The sequence below is a fragment of the Stenella coeruleoalba genome, assembly GCF_951394435.1.
Source record: "Stenella coeruleoalba genome assembly, chromosome: 5".
NCBI classification, from domain to species: Eukaryota; Metazoa; Chordata; class Mammalia; order Artiodactyla; family Delphinidae; genus Stenella; species Stenella coeruleoalba.
The window spans coordinates 40,942,808-40,961,342 of NC_137150.1; positions in this window are offsets into that span (position 1 = coordinate 40,942,808).

Here is an 18,535-nt window from a genome sequence, read left to right on the forward strand (position 1 = left end):
CTTCAGGGCAACCCCACACACACACACACACACACATGTTTAGAAGGAGTCGTGACACACTTTTCTAAAACGAACAATTGTCCTTAATTATAATGCTCAGGTAGTCTGTTTGCTGGCCTAAATTTTTCATTTGAAATTATCATTACCCATTGCCACTCACTTTACATGTTTAGTGTCTGTAGCTCCAGTTCTTTCCAGATAGAAGATACACAATTTATATAAAAGGAGTACATTTTTTTTTCCGGGGAGTTGGTAATAGATCTAAATGCAGATCGGCAATCTAATTGGCAAGATATGGTAGTTCTTAGTTAGGAGGTGTCAGAAATTTAATTTGCTGAACTAAGGAAATAGTAATGCAGCCATCAATACCATTTCAACACAGACTATTTAACGATTTTTTGTGTGTATTATGAAATATATTTATAACCAAACACTGTAAGAATTATACATGAGACCTATTTTAAACAGGATATTCAACAGCAGGTACATAATATCCTGACTTGTTATTATTTTGGTATAAGAAAAGTCTAAAATATTATGGAGATACTAGCTTTCAATGTGTCATGAAATTCTCTTAGAGTCACTTTCTGAATAAAGAAATTTATTTCTGCAGCAGAGACTTGTGAGAGGATTTGTGAAGCTTTATACAGGGTTTTAGTTGATCAAATGTAATTTCAAAAATAATTATAATTGAACATTATTTCATTTAAGCAGTTTGGAGTATTCTCATGGTACATACATTAACTTGAAGATTGTGGAACCCCTCTTTAATCTAGAATATGGATCTTACAGTTTGTGTTACTGTTTGGGGAATTATGAGTGATTTCTTGAGCAAAACTCTAGGCAGTATCTACTGAAACAAGAAGAAGTTTTATGTGTTGTTAAATCTTAACTAAAGTGTAATTTCTATTTTTTATAGTTGAGTGGATTTTTGTGTTTGTTTTTAGAGAGAAAAAAACATTGGACCTTTGTTAATATGCTTTTATTTTCTTAGGAAAACAGAACTGATCAGGTAGTGGAGGACTTTATTTATTCCTCTTTATTGCCAGGATTTTTCAGACTTTTGGGGAGCCTGGAAAAAATTACTTCTTATTTTGACTCAAGTCTTGGAATGGTAAGAGATTAAAAGCATAGCTGTTGATAATAATCTGACTGAGAGAGATGAGCCACCAGTTTTTCTTTTAACTTAGTTTTTTTTTTAAGCTTAGTTTTGACTAATTAATTGGAGAAATACTCATAATTCATGTGTACAAATCATTGATTATTGGTAAATATCTATTTGTATTGCCACCAGGCAAACATCCATAGATTTTCTAAAACTTTTTTCACTTGCTTTTTTTTTAATTTTTAAAATTTATTTATTTATTTATTTTTGGCTGCGTTGGGTCTTTGTTGCTGTGTGCGGGCTTTCTCTAGTTGCGGCGAGCGGGGCCTACCCTTCATTGCGGTGTGCGGGCTTCTCATTACGGTGGCCTCTCTTTGTTACGGAGCATGGGCTCTAGGTGCATGGGCTTCAGTAGTTGTGGCTCGCGGGCTCTAGAGCACAGGCTCAGTAGTTGTGGCACGTGGGCTTTAGTAGTTGTGGCTCACAGTCTCAGTAGTTGTGGCTCACAGGCTCTAGAGCGCAGGCTCAGTAGTTGTGGCGCACAGGCTTAGTTGCTCCACGGTATGTGGGATCTTCCTGGACCAGGGCACAAACCTGTGTCCCCTGCATTGGCAGATGAATTCTTAACCACTGTGCCACCAGGGAAGCCTCCTTCACTTGCTTTTTATTTGGACCTAAATATTGAAAAAATTAAAGGATACGTATACTCTTCAATTTTAATTTTTAAAAAGTAAACAGCACAGAAGGATCCACTTAAACCAAATAGCCAAGGAGACTGATCATATGACTTAGAGCAGTGTTTCTCAAACAGAGAGTTCCCCAGATCTAGATGTTAGTAAGTATTCCTTAAAACAAAACAAACGAACACAAAAACTTTCCTTGGTCTAACAAGTTTAGAACTTGGTGGGTGCGGGGAGTGGGAACTTTGAGACAGTGCTAAGCAGAACACCATTTGGAAACTTGAAATCAGTGAATTGAGAAGAGTCACTATCCCTCTTCAATTTAAAAATTTTGTATTAATAGCACCAGTTTGTAAGTATAGTGACTTACAAATGGGTGGTATTTCAAAAGTTTGCTTGAAGATTAGTTCTTTGAAATGTGTGCATAAAAGCATGGTCATGACTAGTGAGTAGGTGTTCAAGTTAACCCACAAGGGCTTATTTAATCTATAAAGTACTTATATGAATGTCATAGAACCTAGTGACAATATGTGGCAATAGTTCTATGAGGAAAATGCTGTATTTGGAGTTACAACTTTGGGTGGGAGGAGCACTTTTCTTGTCTTTGCCACCATGCACCAGGAACTGTGTTAGGTGAGGAAGTGACAAAGTACAGTGTTCCTTACGTGTAAAATTCCATGTAGCAGAGATTCTGCAAATTCATATCTTACCTAATGTTATGGGAACCTGGGCTAGCTCTCACTAGTCAGGCTCCCATGGCTTCCAGTAGCCCAAACTGGTAAAGAGGAATGTTAGGATTCTAGGGGCTGAGAAATAAGGAAATGGGCCCAACCTGTTGCCCCAGTAGATCTCACTTCAGGCAAGCTCCCTACCCCTATCTTTTTTTTTTTTTCTTCTTTACTTTTTATTTTTTAATAATTACAGATTCACAGGCATTTCCAAAAAAATAAAAAATGTACAGGGAGGTTCTATATATCCTTTACTCAGCTCCATCTCCTCCCATGGTAGCATCTTGAGTAACTATAGTACACTATCAAAACTAGAAAATTGATGTTGATATAATCCATAGAGCTTATTCATAGGGGACGGGAGTCATTAGAATGTAAAGACTATATGAAAGTATCAGGGGGTGCCTATATACTGGAGCCTCTTATAACCCTATGCTTGTTGAGAATTTTATAATGATAACAATAATAATTGCTACTGGGAATTCCCTGGTGGTCCAGTGTTTAGGACTTGGCGCTTTCACTGCCAAGGGTCCAGGTTGGGGAACTAAGATTCCATAAGCCATGCAGTGAAGCCAAAAAATTTTTAATAATAGTAATAATAATTGCTACCAAATATTTAATATCTACCATATTCTAGGTCTAGGTATTCTATGTGATGTATTTTATTATTATCAGTGTTGTTATTTGTATTTCTATTATTATAAACATAATTATTGAGCAATTATGGGACAGGCAGTCTTCTAAGCCATTGATAATATTGACTCATTGAATCCTCACAACAACCCTATGAAGAAAGTATATTATTACTCACTTTACAGATGAGAAATCTGAAACACAGAGAGGTTTAGTAATTTTCCCAAGATCACACAGTCAATAGAAGAGCTGGCATTTGAACTGGGTCTGACACCAGAGTCAGCACTCCTGATTACCATCTAGGTACATAGACTTCAGAGTTCATAGTAACCTCTCAAGGTAGATATTATTGTTTCTATTTTCTGTGTGAGGAATCTGAGGTTCAGAAAGGCTAAGCAACTCGCTCAAGATCCTATACAACTAACAAGTACTGGAGCCCCAGTTTGACTCCAGGCCTGACCAGCTGCAAACCCCCACTATTTATAGTTAGCCATTGTTATGGACTGAATGTTTGTGCCCCCGCAAAATTCATATGTTGAAACCTCATCCCCAATGTGATAGTGTTTGGACGTGGGGCCTTTGGGGGTGATTAGGTCATGATGAATGGGATTAAGTTCCCCTATAAAAGAGGCCCCAGGGAGCTCTCTCATCCCTTCCGCCAAATGAGATTACAGTGAGAAGACTATGGTCTATGAGGAAGCAGCTTCTCACTAGACATTGAATTGGCCATCACCTTGATCTTGGACTTCCCAGCTTCCAGAACTGTGAGAAATAAATTTCTGTTGTTTATAAGTAAGCTACCCAGTCTATGACATTTTGTTATAGCAGCCTGAACAGACAAAAAAACCATTTTGCCTCCCTGGTTTTTTTTTTTTTTTTTTTTTTTGGCCTCGGATTGAACCCAGGCCCTCAGCAGTCAAAGCACAGAGTCCTAACCACTGGATTACCAGGGAATTCCCACCTCGCTGGTTTTTAACAAAAATCTCTGCCAGACCACAATGATATTGTGATTTAAAAAATATATATTTGGTCTTCCTCCACAGTTTTGGCACATAATTCCTAAAACCTTTGTAGTTTCCTAAGCAATAAGGGTTATAGGGATACCTTTCCTTCTCAGCTTCTGAAATAGCTCCAGAATGAAACAGGTATCCTTTCAACCACCTCTGAGTTTATGTTAATATGATGACTTTCGGAAAGCTCCTAAGGATAGGGACCTCTGGTGAGGGGAGAGGGACTGGAGGTTGAATCAGTGGCTAATGAAGCCTCCATAAAAACCCAAAACCAACTGGTTTGAAGAGCTTCCATGTTGGTGAATACATGGAGGTGCTGAGAGGGTAGTGAGCCTAGACAGGGCATGGAAGCTGAGTCCTTTCCCCATACTGAACCCTATGTACCTCTTCCACCTGGCTGTTCCTGAGTTATATTCTTTTATAATAAACTGGCAATCCAGTAAGTAAACTGTTTTCTTGAGTTGTGTGAGCTGCTCTAGCAAATTAATCAAGCCCCAGGATGGGGTTATATGAGCCCCCAATTTACTGCTTGTAGGTTAGAAGCACAGGTAACAACTTGAACTTGCAACTGGTGACTGATGTCAGGGAGTGGGGCTCAGTCCCACAAGACTTTAACCTGTTGAATCTGACACTATCTCCAGGTAGTGTCAGAACTCAGTTTAAATGTAGGTCACCCAGCTGGTGTGGCAGAATTGTTTGGTGTGGGAAAAAAAAATCACACATTTGGTGATCTGAAGTGAGAGTAGTGCTGTGAGTTGACAGAAAACAGAAGAGTATTTTTTTCCTAAACAGGCTCTAAAGAGGTCTAAGTCTGAAATGCCTGAAGAAGTGGTTGTCAAACCTTAGAGTGTTTTAGAACCACTTGCAAGACTTAAAACCCCAATTGGTAGACTCCATGCACAGAGTTTGTGATTCAGTAGGTCTGGGATAGCATCTAAAGATTTGAATTTCTAACAAGTGCTCACTTGATGCTGCTTGTACTGGTTCCTGGAACATACTTTGAGAACTACTAGATCTGGCCTGCCATCCCATTTAAGGTGGTTTCAGCCTAAGGTAAGGATAGAGTTAAATAAGTATAATTAAGCATCACAGTAATAGATGATAATATGTCATGTAAATTTTCAAAGTACTGCAAATATAAAATAACGGTTATATGACTCTTACTCGAAAAATGTACCACATAATTAATGTTTCAAGGATAGAATTTACAGGTCAGTAATATCCAATTCCATGTTACTTTCTGAATAGATTGATGCAGTACTTTCCTGAGTCCCCTTTCTGCCTCCAGTTTTTCCCTTGAGTTTTCTCGGATACCATTGATGACATTCTTCTAAAAGATTAGCTCCATTGAGCCTGTAAAGTCTATTCTGAGTTCCTTGTTGTTAGGTTAAATCTCATATCCTCTGCCACTTGCCTAGCTCCTTGAAGGCTCAGGCCAGTCCCAGTTCTTGAGTCAATCTGCAAAGAGGCAGAGCATGTCTCCATTAACTGTTCTTCCTCGGCTCCTGAATTCTAGCCTGTTTGCCAGGTTTTCCTCTATAGCCGCCTCCTCGGGGCCACACCCTCGCAGGTCCAGTCAGGAATGGGTTCTCCTGCCACATCTTGACTGGTCTCCTAGAACGGTCTCTGATACCAACAAATAAAACAGAAATGCAGAGTTAATTTTATTTTTAGTCACCCTGTTCAAGGGGATTCCTTCACAATCAAAACAATGAAAAAAGGAAAACTTGTTAATTCTTAATCCTTTCTCATTTCTCTTAATGGTGCTACTCTACTTAGTTTCTTGAGCTGAAAATATTAAGTGTTATTGATTCTTCATCCTCTTCTCTGGCCATTCCATGTACAATCAAGAACAGATGGTATAGAATTAATAGGATATCTTCATGGTGTCTCTCTTATTTGCCTCCTTTCCCATCTCCCTGTGACCATCTTCTGCCCTGTTCAAGACCTGTAAGAATTGTTTCACATTCATGATGTCTCAGAGTTGGAAAAGAGCACACGTGTTAACTAGTTCAACCACCTACTTTGTGCTTGAATTCTCACTTCAACATTCTCATCAAGGGCAACACATTCATTAATGGGGAATTCGATGTTTCTTAAATCATAACCCATTCAGTCTTCAGAGGATATCATTAGAAATTTCTTCATGTCAAACACATGTGTGTATATAATATCATTTAAAAGAAAAAGTCATTGTAATATTTAAGATCAAAGCAGTTAAATATCTATAGACCAAAAAAGGGCAGATGCATTAATGGAGCTCTTTTTTTTTTTTAATTTGTGAAAATGATAGATTCCCACCTTCAGTAATGTCTTACACCTGGATTATGGGTCCTTTTTTGAAATTTGAGAATAGTAGTGCTAGTCAGATGGGTGAAAATTAATTCTCATGAATACGAGTGATTTTAATAACTTTAATGAAGACAGAACTGATGCCCTAAAACAATTGACTGCCTTGGAGAATCACATATAAGTAGAACTCTGATGTATTTATTAGTTGTTTTTCCCTATTACTGAGCATAAATTAGATGTGACACATGGTACCATGTATACACATATAATTCTAGAAAATGAATTTAAAAATAGTACAAGATTGAACACATTCAAGACATAGAAATTAGCCTTGAAATACATAACACCTCATAGGATTTATCAGCTTTCTATTTATAGTTCTGTCGCTATTTTATACAAAACCCTGAAGTCTCTTGGAAAACTTCTCTAATAGTTTCAACAAATTTTCCAGATGCCTACAGAGTCAAAGGTCTGGAACTCCTGGTGTGTCAGTTAGACTTAGTTACCTTATGATGGACTTCAAAATAAAATCTTTAACAAATCTTTTAATGTTTTTCTCACCTCTTCCCCACTTGGTTGAACCCTGGAAATCCTTGTCCTTTCACCTACATGCTTATCCCAACACTCACTCATTATGCCCTATAAAAACTATTGAGAATCAGGGCCTGGTTAGTGTTAGACCATCATATTTAAAGCCTGTTAGATATTAGAATGTCTTATCCTCTTGCCTTTTTGGCTACATCCCTAGGATCTGCCTGATCAAACCTTGATGTTCTACATGACAGAACATAAGCTACCATGCTGATCCCAAATTAGACTTCCCAGGTTTTTAGTTCTACTTATAAAGAGAAGTATCAGAGGAGCATTTAGCTTGTAGACAGTCAACAAATGAATAGCAATACTATTATTTGGTTAATTCAAGTCTATCACAGAACCATTAGAGGGACTTCCCTGGTGGCACAGTGGTTAAGAATCTGCCTGCCAATGCAGGGGACGTGGGTTCGATCCCCGGTCTGGGAAGATCCCACATGCCATGGAGCAACTAAGCCCGTGCGCCACTACTGAGCCTGAGCGCCACAACTACTGAGACCGCCGCCACAACTACTGAAGCCTGCGTGCCTTAGGGCCTGCGCACCGCAACTACTGAGCCCACGTACTGCAACTACTGAAGCACGCGCGCCTAGAGCCTGTGCTCCACAAGAGAAGCCACCACAAGGAGAAGCCTGTGCACTGCAACAAAGAGTAGCCCCCGCTCGCTGCAGCTAGAGAAAGCCCGCACACAGCAACGAATACCCAATGCAGCCAAAAATAAAAAGAACAATTAGAGCAGTAGAAAAATATTTATGGATACCCAGACGGCCTAGAAGAGCTATTTAATTTCTAGAGATAGGAAATGCGTGTTTATAGTTTTTGTTCTTTTTTTCCTTCTACTTGCCACATGCCAAGAAGAAAAAGATCACTCATCATTTATCTGTCCTGATAGCCATTAAAGTGGAACCTCTTTAAAAGTAATTCAAATTTGCCACAGACATTTCTCTTGAGAGATGCACATCTCTCCTCATTGAATCTGTGGCAGTCCTCTTGGAGGCACTCTTGTGGCATGCAAAGTGATCTAAAGGGTACACTGGCAAATTGTTAATCTTGGCACCCTTAACATGCTAGCTCCTTTTAGGAATAATTTAAACACACTCTGAATTGCCCTTATCACAAAGTATTGCCCTTATTATAATACCCAAAATAACAAAGAGGTGGATAGACAACATGTATATTTCCACCCACCCTTCCATACACTACCACTTAGTGTATTGTATATCTTAGCATATACTTTGTAGTATAATGTATAGTATAGTGCAGTATATATCTAAGTGTATAGTACAGTGTATATGTAGGGCCAGCTTCATGGACATGTGACCTATATAGTCACATTGGGCTCTGCACGTAGAAGGGCCCCACATTTGCCTTAATGATTGCTGTCACTATCTTGAAATTCTTAATTTTTTTTATTGAGAGGCTCCCCCTTTTCATTTTGCACTGGGACTTGCAAATTACATAGTCTGCCATGGATAATGCAATGTATACACTTCTAACGCTCTACCTACCATATGCTTTTTGGCATATGTTTCTTCACTCTTTAAAAATAAATGCCTATGTAATATCTCTACTTTAAATGTAAATAAGTAATGCAAATATACATAGGATCATATTATACATACTATTCTGCAACCTACTTTTTATTTAATGTATTAGAGATATTGCTCCTTGTCAGTTATCTCATACTTTGTGATGGCTGAAGAATGTTTTCTTGTATGGATAAACCATTATTTATTTAATCTCCTACTGATGGACACATAAGGTCTCCTGTTTTTTACTGTGACAGAGTGAACATCCTTGAATATACATCTTTGTTCACTTACCCCACTATTTCCTTAGGATAAATTTCTAGAAGTAAAATTGCTGAGTCAAAGGGTATGAACATTTAAAATGTGATACATACTACCCGATTGCTCCTTAAAAAAGATTATACCAGATTATACCAATCTAAATCCCACAACAGATTACAAGCACCATCGTTGCTCCACACGCTAGCTGAGCGTAATAACTCAGCTTCATCTCTGCCAATCTGATAGTGCCTGCTATTTCTAATGACCTTAGCCTGAGTTATTAGCTCACTAGGATATCACTGATTCAGCTAATATGGAACGGCAGTTTACTGACTCAAATATCGGTGCACCTATCAAAGTGAATACTTCTAGGGAGCGACTTTGTTCTGGAATCCTAGTCAAGATATTTGAGGCATTCTAAGCCCCCAACTTTTCTATTAAAATAAGGTTTTTGTTTCCACATGCAACATTCAGGGATACTGTAAATGCTCAAAGTGCCCCTACCAACATTAATCTTACTATCTTTCTGCCCTTAACCCCCCAACTTTTAAAAATCCTTTTTATTTTGAAACAGTTTCAGACTTTCACTAACTTGTAAGAGAACAGTACAAAAAATTCCTCTATACCCTTCACCCAGAGTCCCCAAATGTTAACATTTTACCACATTTACTTTCACATCCTCTCTTTTTTCTGAACTCTTCAAGACTAAGTTGCAGGCATGATGCCTCTTTCCCCAAATGTTTTGTGTTCATTCTTTTATACAATCACAGCGTGATTATCTAAATCAGGAAAATTGATACAATATTGCTCTCTATAGACATTATTTAAATTTCATCAATTCCCAATAATTATAGAAAAAGAAGAAAACATTTTTTCTGGTCCAGGATTCAAACCAGGACCACACATTACATTTAGCTGTCATGAGTTCCTCCACACACCCTTTTCTGGGGTCATATTTTTGTAGATAAATCCTAGGTTGATGTAGAAAAATGCTTTTTGGCAACCTGAATTCCAAAAATCTGGTTGATTAGCCTTTTTTGTATTCATAAGTTTTAAAACAACATTGCTTAAAAGGGAAAACATACGATCCAACAGGTTAAAGAAATGGCACAGTCTTACTATAGATCATACAAATTTTCAGCAGTAAATCATAAGCTATAAAAAATGAAAACTTCAGAAACATCTAAAAAAATGCTCTGGACTTTTAAGAAAAGGTTTTCCAGGGCCATTCTAAAAAGATCGTTTGCCCCTTTTGCTCAAGTACCAGGTGTGGAGAAGTCTTATTTGATTATATACAAATAAAGTTACCTTCAAGTTTCTAGAGAGCCTAGGGAAGAAAAAAATGAAAAACATGTAACAAGAAATGACTCAACACCAAAGTAAGGGCATTTGTGTCCTTAGTAGGATGACATTGAGCAGTTTTCCTTTCTCTTGAATCTTTTATTAATAACCAAAATGGTGTGAGGTATGTTGGGTGGGTAAATTAAAGCTTTAACTATGGCTAGACCATGAATAGACTCCTTGAAGCACTGGGGATTTTGGATAGTTGTGATCGGATGACCTCAGATCTTCTACAACTTAAAGATGAGTTCATAAAGAAGGAGCAAATAGATATTTTACTTATTAACCAAACATTCAAAAAGTGATCCCTGGGTGTCAATGTGTTAACCACCTTGAATGAAAACTGATCATCCTATTACTTTTTTCATCTTATGAAAGGAGAAATGGAGGCATAGAAAGGTACAGCAATTTTTGTCCAAGGTCACACAGCTAGTAGGTGGCTAGGAAACTGAGGATCTCAAGGTAAGGCCCACAGGCCAGAGTGTTGTAATTCCATTAATTCTCAAAACTGACCCATTAGGGGCTTCCCTGGTGGCGCAGTGGTTAAGAATCCACCTGCCAATGCAGGGGACACAGGTTTGAGCCCTGGTCTGGGAAGATCCCACATGCCACAGAGCAACTAAGCCCGTGCACCACAACTACTGAGCCTGTGCTCTAGAGCCCATGAGCCACAACTACTGAGCCTGCGTGCCACAACTACTGAAGCCCGCGTGCCTAGAGCCCATGCTCCACAACAAGAGACGCCACCGTGATGAGAAGCCCGCGCACAGCAACGAAGGCCAACGCAACCATAAATAAATAAATAAACAAAAACAAAAAACCTGACGCATTAGTTTTGCCTCAAGGCTGGGGCTTCACACTGAACATAAATGATTGGAAGCATAATCAAAATCTAGGAGGGGCTTCCCCGGTGGCGCAGTGGTTGAGAGTCCGCCTGCCGATGCAGGGGACATGGGTTCGTGCCCCGGTCCAGGAGGATCCCACATGCCGCGGGCCAGCTAGGCCCGTGAGCCATGGCCGCTGAGCCTGCGTGTCCAGAGCCTGTGCTCTGCAACGGGAGAGGCCACAACAGTGAGAGGCCCGCGTACCGGAAAAAAAAAAAAAAAAAAATCTAGCAGGACAGGCACAGTCAAGAAAGAGAAAGTCCACTAAATATAAGACATGACACCATAAAACTCCTAGTAAAGAACATAGGCAAAATATTCTCTGACATAAATTGTAGCAATATTTTCTTAGGTCAGTCTCCCAAGGCAAAAGAAATAAAAACAAAAATAAATGAATGGAACCGAATCAAACTTAAAAGCTTTTGCACAGCAAAGGAAATCATCAACAAAACAAAGACAACCTACTGAATGGGAGAAAACATTTGCAAATGATGCAACCGACAAGGGGCTAATATCCAAAATATACAAACATCTCATACAACTCAATATCAAAAAAACAAACAACCCAATCAAAAAATGGGCAGAAGACCTAAATAGACATTTCTCCAAAGAAGACATACCGATGGCCAACAGGCACATGAAAAGATGCTCCACATGTCTAACTATTAGAGAAATGCAAATCAAAACCACAATGAGGTGTCACTTCACACTGGTCAGAATGGCCATCATCAAAAAGTCTACAAATAATAAATGCTGAAGAGTGTGTGGAGAAAAGGGAACCCTCTTACACTGTCGGTGGGAAAGTAAATTGGTGCAGTCACTATGGAAAACAGTATGGAGTTTCCTTAAAAAACTGATAATAGAGCTATCATATGATCCCGCAATTCCCCTCTTGGGTATACATCCAGAAAAAAAATGAAAACTCTAATTTGAAAAGATACATGTATCCCAATGTTCATAGCAGCACTATTTACAATAGCCAAGACATGGAAGCAACCCAAGTGCCCCTTAACAGATGACTGGCTTAAGAAGATGTGGTGTATATATACATACAATGGACTATCAGCCATAAAGAAGAATGAAATTTTGCCATTTGCAGCAATGTGGATGGACCTGGGGATTATTATACTTACTGAAGTAAGTCAGACAAAGACAAATACTCTATGATACCACATATTTGTGGAATCTAGAGAATAATACAAATGAATATATATGCAAAACAGAAACAGACTCACAGACATAGAAAACAAACATACGGTTACCGAAGGGGAAAGTGGGAGGAGGGATCAATTAGGAATTTGGCATTAACAGATACAAACTACTATACATAAAATAGATAAGCAACAAGGATTTACTGTATAGCACAGGGAAATATATTCAATATCTTGTAATAAACTATAATGGAAAATAATCTGAAATATATATATATAACTAAATCACTTTACTGTACACCTGAAACTAACACAGTATTATAAATCAACTGTACTTCAATTAAAAAAAAAAGGAAAAAAAGGTCTAGACTAATGTGGGAAAGGAGAACAATCAGGAAACATCTGAAAGCAAGCTGCCCTATTTTGAACAAAGTTATAAAAGTTATCTGAACAAAGCTTTCTTCTTAAAATTCAATAAAACTAAATTCATATAAAAATGAGCAACAAGAAAATATCAAGATCTGATGCTATACAAAGTTATTATAAAGAAAAAGAATAAGGAGTAAAATAACATTCATGCAGACATTAAAAGCACGTCAGAAAGACATACTCAATAAGCAGATCTGAAATACTATATTATTCCAAAATGAGGTAAAATACATTAAAAAATACATATATAAGAAATAAAAGAGCAAAATAAATTAGAATTCAAAATGGAAGTGATAGAACTCAAGAAAAAAATAGAAATTAAAATAGCAGAAGTTAGGTTCCCACTCTACAGCCTGGCTCCAGGGTTCGTGCATTGAGGATCACACCACAGACTTCCCGTGGCAGGTTTATTAATAAAGGTGTGGAATTTCTTTACAATTGACCCTTCAACAACATGGGTTTGAACTTCATGGGTCCATTTATACACGGAGTTTTTTCAATAGTAAATAGTACAGTACTACCCCATCATAGTTTGTTCAGTTGGAGAATGCACAACTGCGGATACAGAGGAACGAATTAAATGGAGGGCTGACTATACGCAGGTTTTCAACTTTGCAGAGAGTTGGCACTCTTTACCCCCAGTGTTATTCAAGTGCCGACTGTACTTTTCAAAGTGGCTTTGAAATAATTTAAAATAATAAGTGTCGAATGATTTTAATAAAGATGATTACTTTAAATAAACTATGAAAATTTCACTTTATAATTTTGTGGCTGATTCAGTAGAGAATTATCATTTAAATCTCAGACCCTATAGTTTCAATCCAAATTCTGTGGTGCCTTACTACGTGGGATTTTCGTGAAAAGCGAATACAATTTTTTTGGAAGCCAAAACCATAAAAGTGAATTTAACAAGTGGCAGCAAATGTCACAATATATTATGGAGACATTATATTTATGTAGAAACTCACCCAAAATGTATTAGAGCAATCTTTTGTAATGTCACATTGCATTATTATGAATTTGGAATTTTGCCATCATAAAGGTGTGAGGAATATACTTAAGGAAAGGGTGTGTTAGCAGAGGAATTGAATGGTAAACTCAGAACAATTATTCTCATGATGGGACAGCATGTGTAATTTTAAAAAGTGTATTGAATATGACTACTGTTTTCCTAATACAATCCAAGAAAACTAAGCTTGCCAAGAAAATTAAGCTTGATAAAATCTGTTCAGTTGATGGATGAGTTGTTCTACTGTGAGAAGGCACTGGAATGCAATGGGATAAAATCTGAGATGTACTGACAGAGACCCTGGCTTTTGTGCTTGTGTGTGAATGTGTCCACTAGAGTTGGATAGGTACCGACTTGATATATTCAAATCACCGTGGTATATTTTCCAAACTATAGTACACAGGTCAAGCCTGTCCCACCCTCGCTGAAAACCACAAATATGAAATCTTAAGGCTAATTAGAGAGAAATTTGGACTATGTGCAAAGGCTGTGTATTTTAGTGTAGATCATCCTGGAAAACCTTCCTAATGCCTAATTTTTTTTTTTTTTTTTTTTTGCACAAAAACATCAGGCTAGATGAATGTTGAAAAGTCTTAAAGGAAAAAGGATGGCTTTGTCAGCAAAGTATTTTTCTCCATAACTGGTTCCATGTTTTTGAACCAACATAGAGCTGAAGGAGAAAGAAAACATTTTTTTTTAAACCCAATTTTGGTGAACAGAGAAGCCCTAGGTTCTGATTTTGACTTCTCCAAAGCAATTGCGGACTTGAACTTTGGAGCCCTAAGTGGGCCTACCTCACCAAGAAAGGAAATGGAGGTGATCTAGGTCTCTTTGCCCACTATTCTTTAATAAGTTAACTTACTAATACAACTGAGCCACAGATGAGCACAGATAACATTAGCTAATTTATCTGGGGCTCATTTCCAGGGTGAATTTGGACCCTGGACCCCAGGTGACTTCAACTTGCTTTGCTTCCTATCACCTTAACGTCAGTGACTGACACAGCCAGCCAGTCCTTTCTTACCCAGTGACTGAATCCCGTCAATACTTGTCCAGATTCTCAGTCTTTTTTTTTTTTAATGCATTTCCTCTGCTTACAGCACGTTGATTGGAGCTTGAGGTTAAGAAATAAAAGACAATCCAACTCAATTCATCTCAGCTCGTTTCATTTCCTATGAGCAGCTTCAACAAAGAGTTGTTGGGATTGGGATCAAAACATTTGCTTAAAAGAGCCTTGAATTTTGAAGAGTTCAGTTTATTTTTGGTATCATGATCCTGGGAATACAGAGAATTAACTTGCTCCGATTGACTATGTAGAGGTTCAGCTTTGTTTTTTACATAATATAATAGAGAATTTTATAGTAAGAATATCAGTAAGTTCTATGGAACTTTGGGGAAAGCAGAGATTGAACAACAACTATTACTTACGTAGTTTTTTAAAAGGTAGCTAACTTGAAAAAAAATGTGGCTTTGCGGTTATCGTAAGATAATACATGCATGTGGTAAAAATATGCAAAGAAAATCAAACGTTAGTTTATCCAGTAATAAACCAAATCTTCCTCCCAGATCTGCTCCCCAATCTTCGTTTCTCTTTGAAAAACACAACAGTTTCTGAAGCTAAAGTTGAAGAGCAGGTGGTGAATTAATCCTTTTGTAACTCAATCTTAGTCTTTAAGGACCAAAAAAAAACCATGTTGGGCTATAGCTTCAGCACTGTTGGAAAGAACCACATAGCACTGGTTTCCTAAGAGTCATCATTGGTGGTGTTTACATGTAAAGTGGCTACAATCCAAGGTTTATAAATGATTGCACAATAAAAATTAGAGTGCTCTGTTGTGGATCACTGAATAGGTACCAGGTAGGTTACAATTTAACCATGCTAAAGAAACCAAACTATGGAAACAAATGGTTATAAGTGAATCATTCATCAGAGATTTGAACCAATTCCTTCTAATTTATATTTTATGAAATATTCTTCCTCCCTCAATATCACAGAATTCGAATGACTGTTTAAAGTAATTATTATCTTGACAGAAGTTTCCAAAGAGACAGATGTATTACAAAATAAGTCCACTTTCTATTTTTATAAACCAGTTGTAAGTGTGAAACTTTGTATGCACTGCTGTCTGATTTTTTTTCACATAAAAAATTGTCTCTTTATGGTCAATGCCTGTTTGTTTTTGATATCCGAATACTACATTTCTAAAATCATGGTGAATGGAGTTTCTGTTTACAGTTCATTGCTTTAAGCTGCTATCCTAGAGAAACACAGAATAGATATTTTCCATAAACCAGTTATTTATGTTCTAGATTTTTTTTTTTTGGTTGTATTTTGATAGCTCAGAACCTAGTATTTCATTAGTGCAATCTGAGCTATTTTCTTCCAATGCATTTATCTTAACACTTACCTATATTGAATTCACTTATCATATTTCTGCATTTTTTTTACATTCCACACAATAAACATTCATTTCTTTACCCAGCAAACATTCATTGAACATCATCTATGGCTCAAAGTTGAATAAGACACAGTGCTGTTTCTAGCAACCTCACAATGTTTGACTTGACAGGCCAACCAACATGGAAAAGCAAAACACACTTGAACAAATCAATTTTTTGAAATGTTAACACAGAAAATACTTTCACAATATGGGCATCACTTGGCAGTGACACATTATAATAATGCTGGCAGAATAAGCTTTATTCTCACTTAGAGAAACGGTCTCCTGCTATCCTCAGGTAGTTGGACGAGAGCTCAGAAATGTTCTCTTATATTCAGAAGAGAAATGTTTGGTCATTCATGATTTTAATTTGTGTTCTACAAACTCTGAAAGAGTTGTTTGGTCCTAGTTCCAAAGGTTTTACTTTCTGGGAGCTACTATATCAGCAAGGGTAAGATTGGTCAACTGGGGGGTGCTCAGTCTGCTTAGAACTAACTTGCTAGAGTTGATTATGGGATATTGCCAACCTAAGATAATGTCATTAGCATTTCCATTCAGAAATAAGTTGTTCAAAATCCAAAGGTTGTTCTGTAACATCCTGGTCTGCTTCTGCAGCATATAAATATTCTACCTCCTAACTCTTAAGGCATATTTTATTTTGAAAAGGAAAAATCATGTGGCTCAGTTCTTACCTAATCATTACAATCTTATTATTATTAGTATTATTACTACCATTGGTGAAGGGAACATCTCACTTTTTTTTTTTTTTTGCGGTACGCGGGCCTCTCACTGTTGTGGCCTCTCCCATTGCGGAGCACAGGCTCCAGACGTGCAGGCTCAGCGGCCATGGCTCACGAGCCCAGCCACTCCACAGCATGTGGGATCCTCCCGGACCGGGGCACAAACCCGCGTCCCCTGCATCGGCAGGCGGACTCTCAACCACTGCGCCACCAGGGAAGCCCCATCTCATATCTTTTAACTGAAGCCTTTTCAACTTCTCCCCAAATCTATGCGCATCTTGGCGTTCCTTTTATCAGTAAATGGTAACTTTGTCCACCCAGTTGCTCATGCCTGAAACATGGTTGTCATGCTTGAAAACTCCATCTCCCTGTGAAGGGTACTTCACGTCCAATAAGTGATCTTTCTACCTTCAAAATATGTGTTGAATTTGTCCACTTCTCTCCATCTGCATTGTCATTGCCCTGGTCCAAGCCACTGTTGTATCTCTCTGGACAACCGAAAAGCTTTCTCACTGGCCACTCTGTGTTCACACTTGCCCCTTCTCCAGTCCAATCTTCAATAGCTATGAGAGTGACAGTTTAAAGGGAGATCATGTTATGGCATTTTTCTTAGTCTGTTTCGGCTGCTATAACAAAATACCACAGACCGGTAGCTTATAAACAACAGAAATTTATTGCTCACAGTTCTGGGGGCTGGGAAGTCCAAAATCAAGGCTCCAGCAGATTCAGTGTGGGTGGACTACTGCTTGCTGTGTCCTCACATTGTTGAAGGGCTAAAGATCTCTCTGGAGCCTCTTTTATAAGAGCACTAATTCCATTCATGTTGGCTCAGCCCTCATGATCTAATCACCTCCTAAAGTCTCTACCTCCTAACACCATGATCTTTGGGGGTTAGGATTCAACATATGAATTTGAGGAGGGACACAAACATTCAGACCATAGCAGTCATTTTTTTGGCTTGCAAAATCTTTCAGTGGCTTCTTGTTGCCCTTAAGATAAAATTTTAAAATGCTTACTGTCCAGGTGCTACATGATGCTACTGTCATTTTGAGCTCTAGTCACCATGTCCCAGCCATACTGGCCTCCCTCGTCCTCTAGTACATCTCAACTCCTTCCCTCCCAGGGTCTTCTTACATGTTGTTTCCTCTGCTGTCCTGCTCTTTCTCCTCTTGCAAGGGAAACCCATCATTCAGGTCTTAGTTTGAATGTCACTTTTCCTTCAATCCTGATCCTACAGGCCAGATTGTATCTCCGTGTTATATTTTTCTCAAAGCACTCTATTCTTGCCATTTATAGCAGTCATCAGTAATAGTTATATGGCTATTTGTGTAACTATTCATTCAATGCTCATCTTTCCCACTATTATAGGCCCCATGAGAGCAGAGACCTCACTTGTCTTTGTTCACATTGTACTCCAAGCATCTAGAGCAATTCCTAGCATAATAACTGCCCAATAAATATTTTTTGAACACAAATGAGGGCAAATACTCATAAAACACAATATAGTTTAGCTTTAGATTATGGGATTTTTGATATTAAAGTGCATTTTTAATTAATTTGGTCTGTAAGAAATTAATCAGTTGGTTATCTTTTCTGAGCATTGACCACCATATACTATGACCTACTTAGTTTTTGCCCATGACAAATACGCCTGAAGTAAATGGAATACAAATGTTTTTTTCTCTTTCTCTCTCTTTTAAAGCAGTCAGAG